Raw genomic sequence first — 6,831 nt, 5'->3', positions numbered from 1 at the left:
GCTGTGAGGAATTTTCATGTTACTTTGCAGATAAACTTGTTGGGAGCATGCTGTCTGCCTCCATGGTGACAGAATGGCTTCTTGAAGAAAACGACCCTGCATCATCATTTCTTCTTCAGTTCCAGGCAGCATCTGTCAGTGCATAGCTGGGCTGTGAGCTGCAAATTAGACCCGTGTCCTCCCTGGCCTGGGGAACCTAAGTGAAGCTGCATTTGGGTCATTGTAAGTTCATTTTGTCAGGGTTTCCTTTGCTCTTGGTTGGGCAGAGCATTGCTTGTTCATGAGAGACTTGTTCCTTAGGTCTCTGTTCCAGAAATCATCTCATAATCTTTTTAACTGCTGTTTTCTGTCTCAGATGGCTGGGTAAAAGGGAGGAAGAGGCTGATGGAGGATATAAGATAAATCAGGTCTGGAGGCAGCCAGGCAGGATGCATGAATTGACTGTCAAACAGATGGGGGGGTGTGGAGGTGTCACCAAGGTCTGGCTTCTTAAAGATGTAAGGGTTAATGCAATTGCACTGCATGTGCCAGTCTGCTGCTTGGTGCCCCTCTCATTTTTTACTTTTAACCCCTTGAACAAGTTTTAGCTAGAAGAAAAAGAAATCTCAAAGTTACTAAGCTTCTGCATATTTTGTGAAGGCATCTGCCTTCACAAAGGCGTCTGCATAGAGGAAAAGTCTCCTCTAAGGTAGTACCGATGTTCACAAGTATTATCCCCTCTGTCTCCTCCTGCTGATGGATGGGCCATGGTAAGCACAGAATTCCTGTAAGACAAAGAAAGGCATACACACAAAAGAACTTTGCCTTGAGTCATGAAATCATGGGAAATCAGTCTTGGTTCTTGAGTTCACAGAAAATCTTACTTTAGATAGTTCAGATGGAGGAGACACAGGAATAGGGAAAAATGAAAGAGAGAAGGAAGGAATGTATAACTGCACCAGAAACTAATCCAAGAGAGGGCAACATTTTGGATGTCAGAGGAATAGGAAAAAATGTTTTTCCTTAGAAGGGACTGACAGCTCTGTGCTTTTCCTGTTTGTTTTCAGCTCACACAGAGATACATTCACCTTTTTGTAATGAGACCAGCAGTCATGGCAGTTCTCCATGGCCTTGCACTACAGTGGATAAGGATGCTTGGCTTTACCAAGGAGCACTGCAAGTCAAATGGATGCGTGTCTGGGATGAGGAGGCAGCTCACATGTCTCCTATCTGCCTAGTTCCTGCTACATCCTTATTGACATTGCTGCCACTGCTGCCTTGAAAGGTCACAGACCCTTTTTTGGTTCAATCTTTTCTTAAGATCCCACTGAAGACTGTGCCACACATCTTTGAGGTTACCTGCACGGAGTCAGCTAAGGCATAGCTGGCTGGGAGGCAGACATTTGTTTTCAAACAGTGCTCTACCCTTGGGTTGTTCTCACGTTTGCTGCTGTATCCATGTGATCTTGCTATTGCACCTCCACCCCATTACTTTTTACACTCACCTCTTCCCAAGATGTGATCCCAGGTCCATAAGCCATAAGCCATATTGCGTCTTTGCACAGCATCTAGCACAGGGGATAGTAGCTAGGGCATGAGTTAGTGATTGAAAGGCAAGTAACAGCTGACATTCCTGACTGAAATGTATCCCCTGAAAATATTTCTCAGCAGAAAAATTGACTTTTTGATTAAATGGAACCTTTCTATAAAACATTATCAGTTCTGTAGAAATTTTCCATTTTTTATTTATAAAGTTATTTACCTTTTTGGTTTTGTTTCTTCTGTTGATATTTTGAAAATTGTTTATGCAGTTTAAAACAGGAAAAATCCTACAAAAATGTCTAGCTGACAGAAGTTTTTCACTTTTTACTTACTTTGGGTTGGAAAATAATGAATAGGTCTCAGTTGCCCCCAAATATAACACTGGCCACGCAAAGATGAACTCATCTTTGAACTCATTCACTCTAGTGAATGTCATGTGCTCAAAGTAAATGGATGACACCATTAGTTCAATGTGTCTGTGATTTTGAGGGGATTGTTTTTGAATTTTTGGGCTCAAATCCTCCTTTCGGCTGCAAGATATTTCAGCTTTGCATTTCTTCTGCGTTTAAATCAGTACCCTAAAAAGTGGGAAGAGAAGGTCAGGGAAAACTAGAGAAGAGGAGGGGAGAAGAAGAAGAAAGTGAGGAAAAACCAAAAAAAAAATAAAATCCATGGCTCATCTCGATTCTTCCAGCTTTTGACTTTAAGGGATCAAGTCTTCCAATTCTTGCATGGTAGTTCCTGAGGCCATGTTAAGTCACCCTTGTAATTACTGTATTTAAGAAGAAAATTTGGATTTTTTAAAAAGCAGATTCCCTTGTACAGTACAGGTATGAAGCAGTGTGTGCCAGTGAGCTGGAGTTAACTCCCCATTTTCCACCTCTGTGCCTCTGGTATCAATCTCTGGTAATTTTGCTTTTGTGGCTTGGTTACAGAGCATTAATTTATTCTCTGTGTGGTGAGAATAAGGGCCATATCACTGCAAACCATTGTGCTGCGCTCTCTCGCAGATATGCTTGGCTGGGAGGGACTGAAATTCTTCCTGGATGTCACACAGAAGTATTTACGGTGAAACCTTTATGATAAATTAGGGAATGTGGTCAGCCGGAGCACTGTTTTATTAATCTGCAGGTGGATAACAATAAAAATGATGAAAGATATAATCAACCACATTATTAGCTAGAGTTTCGTGGGACCAGGAGGGAAAAAGGGTGTGGGGGTGATGTGGGTGCTGGGGAGGGTTCAAAGACAGGAAGAGACAAGAACATTATCTGCAAGCCCTGTAAGCCAGTAAAATTGAGAGGTGAAAACATTGATGGAGGTGATACCTTCAAAATTTCAGTCTTCAGCACCCCTTTCTCATTTGCCATTTTCTTTGACATCTTGTTAAATCTGGGGGAACCCACATTTTCATCAGCCAAGTTTCCCATCAGTGCCTGATGCTCTCTGTCTCAGCTGCAATTTCCTCCAGTCCTTGGTGTCTCCTGGGGCAAGGTCATGTGAGGAGACCAACAAGACTTTCCCTTCCTGTCTTGCAAAATGTGGGGACATGCCTCCTTTGTCAACTGCATTGAGGGAATGAGATGCTGTGCTTTCTATTGGTGAGTCTTTAATTTTTCCAGCAGTACCTAGGAGACATTCCTAATAGAAATGAGGGAGGTGGGCAATTCAGGCCCCTTTGGCATTAGCTGGGGGGATGTGTGTGTGTACATGCTGGGTGGGATGCTTACAGTAGTAGATAAAGGCTTCTGATTCTCTGCTCCCTCTTTCAATTTGGGTCCTATTCTCCTTTTTGGGGTTGTAAGGTAAACAAATACGACACAGGAGAGCCTTGTCTAAATACCTGCATATGGAAGAACTGGAAGGATGCAAGTCTCCATTAAAGCTTTGGCAACATCACAAAGTCCTGCAGTCAACACACCTGTATGCAAATACGTTACAAACAGCTAAAGAGCCTCTGTTCTTCGCTTCCTTTGTCATATTTTGCAATGCATATTATTTGGTTACAATTCAGGTCTGTCTCATACTCTCTGTGGTTAGAGCTTATTGAGGAAAGTCATCTCCTTTGCCAGCTTCTCTTGATCATTAACATGCTAGAAATCACTTCAAAGAAAGACTGCAATTTTTTTAAGGCATTTTATTCATTTATTCATCAAGATTAAGAAGCCCAAAAAAATGATGTCTACATCTTTTAGCACTTAGTTCTTTTAAATCTCAGATACATTATATCCTCAATCTGGAGTTCTCTTTCGCTATGAGATTTTTCCCTGCCTGTATCTTTTCTTGCAGTCTTAATGTACAATAAAACCATTTAAAATCAGTTATACTGATACAGTTTTCAGGCCAACTCAAGTGTTCTGATGAATTTAGTAAGAATTCCAGGCTGTGAAATAAAAACAATCAAAGTCTATCCTTCAGTATACTTGCCTCATTATTCAACCTCCAGTTTATAGTGTGCAGACACTCGCACACTATAATTGAGGTTGAATTGCCATTTTCATTATAAATACCCTTTTCTCACCTGCTCATAACTTTAACCAACACACAGATTGAAACTGTGTGCACTTACTCTTAGCCCACAGTAGGATATTTAACTCCATGATCTATGGACTTCAGCTCTGCTCCTGTGCTCTGCTGCCGCACATATTTCACCAAAACTGGAGGCTCTGGTGAGGTTAAAATACAAAAGCTACCTATTAACAGGTCTGCCTAGGTTAGGCACCATGCTTGCATCTCTGTTTTAGGTAGATAGTGAAGCCAATGGCAGAGGCTTTGACATTTGCTATCCAGCCATCTGAGAGGGTGTGGGGTTTTCTCAAGCTCCTGTCTGCCAGCTTCAGTAACAGAAGTCTCTTTGAAGCCTTGAAAAACACCTGTCCCTCCCTATGGACTAGACAGGAAATGTAGGCATTTCCTTCATTCACTGACCAGAATTTAGGTACAAACCCCTTCCTCTGCTTTCTTCCTGTGCACCAGTGAGGTCTATAAGTTCAGTCTGAATTTCAGTAGGGGATGTAAAATTGTTGATTTGCTCTACTTTGACTCAGAGCAATTCTGTTAAGCCCTTGATGCCAGGGGTGAGGACCTCCTTACCTCTGTATGCTGTAGTTGCTCTGCCTCTCCTCTGCTTTACTGTCAGCTCTGCGAACAGCTTTGCCCTCCCTGGGAAGTGCGAAGAGGGAAGTACTTGGATGCAGCCTTACACTGCATGGGCCAGCTTGGTGACGAATCCTCCCAGCCAGGGTAAGTTCAGATGGACACTTCAACATCTCAGCCTGCAGCCAAGAAGAGTGGAAGGGAGCAGCCTCATGGCTGCAGCACTAAAGAAGGATGTGAAGGTTTCATGCATGCCATTGGATGAAGCAGCTAGGTCTGTTGACTAGAGATCCACTTAGACAAACTCTGGCATAGACCTCAGGCTCAGATGTACGCACTGAAATCTAGACAGGACCATTTCCACCATAGTTGTCCTTGGAGGGATGCATACAATGGAGTAAACCAGAATACCTACAGAGACAGAGAGAATTGCATTGAGAATTTTGCTCCATGAGTGCACTGGAGATGAAGAAAAAGCTAAAGAGGGGTAAGGAAAGTGACTCCTACACTATTAGCACGGGGGATTTTGTTTAGCATAACCTTTATTTTGAGTTACAGGGCTTAATTCTGTTTCCTATATTTCAGGTCCACCCATCAGAGCCTGCACACTCATGAAGATGGTAGTGTTTCCCTGCATAGTACATGCATATTTTGTGAATGTGTCAGGGATCCTGGCACTAAGGCAAAGTGCTTTTTTAGCACTATTTTCCTCCATTGTAATGGAGGGGCTGGACATGAGCTGTCCAGGCTGTCCTATATCAGTAACCTTAATAACTCCTTTCAAATCCTTTTCCTAAGTACTTTCTGGCAATCACTGTCCACATGTACCTGGACTGGACAGAGTTTTAAGTAGGTTGGCTGGAATAAGGTAGCTCTGAGCTACCTTATCTCTAGGAACCCTTTGAAGAATTTCTGCAGCCACCAGAGTTATTCTGACTTTGAAAATTTGAAAATCATGCCTCAAGCTCAGTCTACTCTAGAGACAGTGTGTAACGAGGAGTCAACTCCAGCTAACATCAGGCCCAGCAGATGAATATAGGGCATTTTGGGTAAGTCCAAGATCTCCTGTGTTTAAACATTCACTGAGAAAATTCTGCTGCTCTCCATTTTTGACCATCTGCAAGAAGACTATGCCCAAGACAACTAAGGACATGTATTTTAAGCTAAGTGTTTTATTTTCAGAGACTGTCTGAATGCTGGATTGGTGCACAAATTTATACGTGCAGGAATATAAGAAATACATGAAGATAACATCCAGACCTAGGAAGGCAAGTCTCGTGGAACTTCGCTTACCATCTCCACCTCATATTTCTATTCCTCTGATTAATCCCTTCCTCCAATAAGCTAACTGTCCTCTATAAAAATGTAGCAAAGAGACAGGCAGCATATTGTATCTGTTGTCAAAGGCTTTTCCTCTCTTCACCTGAACAGTTTGCATCTATTTTTTCGTTTTGGGGTTTTTTTTTGTTGTTTCTTGGTTAAATTTTGTGTGTCAGGCAGCATCTTTTGCTCTGTGTTCCTGCAATGAAGGGTTTTAGGCACCCATACAGTGTGACAAATCAGATTATGGCCTCTGGAGAAGGACAAATCATTTCCTTCTGAAATATTTTCCACACAGAAAAGTCAATTTTGACTTCTCCTCCATCCTTCCCCTCCTTGGTAATTATTAGTAGGAAAACAATTTCATTTTAGGTCTGCTGGACTTTCTTATTGGTTGCATGTGTCAGGGCCTATGTAAATTGCTGCAGTCCCTGACGGAAGCCTTAGTTTGTGTAAGCCATGCTTCCATCCTCTGCTACTTGACCTTCTCCTTTGATGAGCATTCTTTCCTATGAAATACTGAAATATCTTGCTGCTTGGCAACTTTTCCTAAAAGTTTTGCTGCTTGTCAATGAACAGTTTTCTCCATTAAAAGTTTCTATATTTTTAATGTTTTGGCCCCATCTGGTCTGAAAAAAATGTACGTTTTGCAGGCTGGAATTAATTTTTTTTCAAGTGAGAGCTGCTAAGGAGATGTGTGGCAGATTTGGCTCCCCCCTCCTTTTCCCACAAAGTTCAAGCAGGTCAAATGCTATTGCTGAAGATCTAACTTAAGCTTTACTCCTTCTATTCCCCACCAGTTTCCTGGACTTAACTTTACAAGTCCTTTCATGTCACTTCGCACTGTAGTGGGAGGAAGTGAAAATTATGTGCCACAGGCAGGGTTCCAAAAAT

The 6,831-nt window shown here is 42.1% G+C and overlaps 1 protein-coding gene across 12 annotated transcripts in view; it reads right to left on the bottom strand.

Annotated features, from left to right (window-relative positions):
- Positions 1-3,650: 3,650 nt before the first annotated feature.
- The window catches only part of LOC141735446 (CUGBP Elav-like family member 4), a 788,748-nt gene continuing 785,567 nt past the window's right edge, over positions 3,651-6,831 (bottom strand). For 7 of the 12 annotated variants that reach the window (XR_012584727.1, XR_012584729.1, XR_012584730.1 and 4 more), the window contains one exon: positions 4,908-5,028. The gene's annotated coding sequence lies outside the window, so the exon portion shown is untranslated. Of the gene's footprint in view, positions 5,029-6,831 lie in introns of all 12 variants that reach the window. The other 5 variants (XR_012584735.1, XM_074568250.1, XM_074568245.1 and 2 more) reach the window with 3 other exon arrangements.

This window comes from Larus michahellis, chromosome W (assembly GCF_964199755.1).
Source record: "Larus michahellis chromosome W, bLarMic1.1, whole genome shotgun sequence".
NCBI lineage: Eukaryota > Metazoa > Chordata > Aves > Charadriiformes > Laridae > Larus > Larus michahellis.
This window is presented reverse-complemented; position numbering and strand designations above follow the sequence as displayed.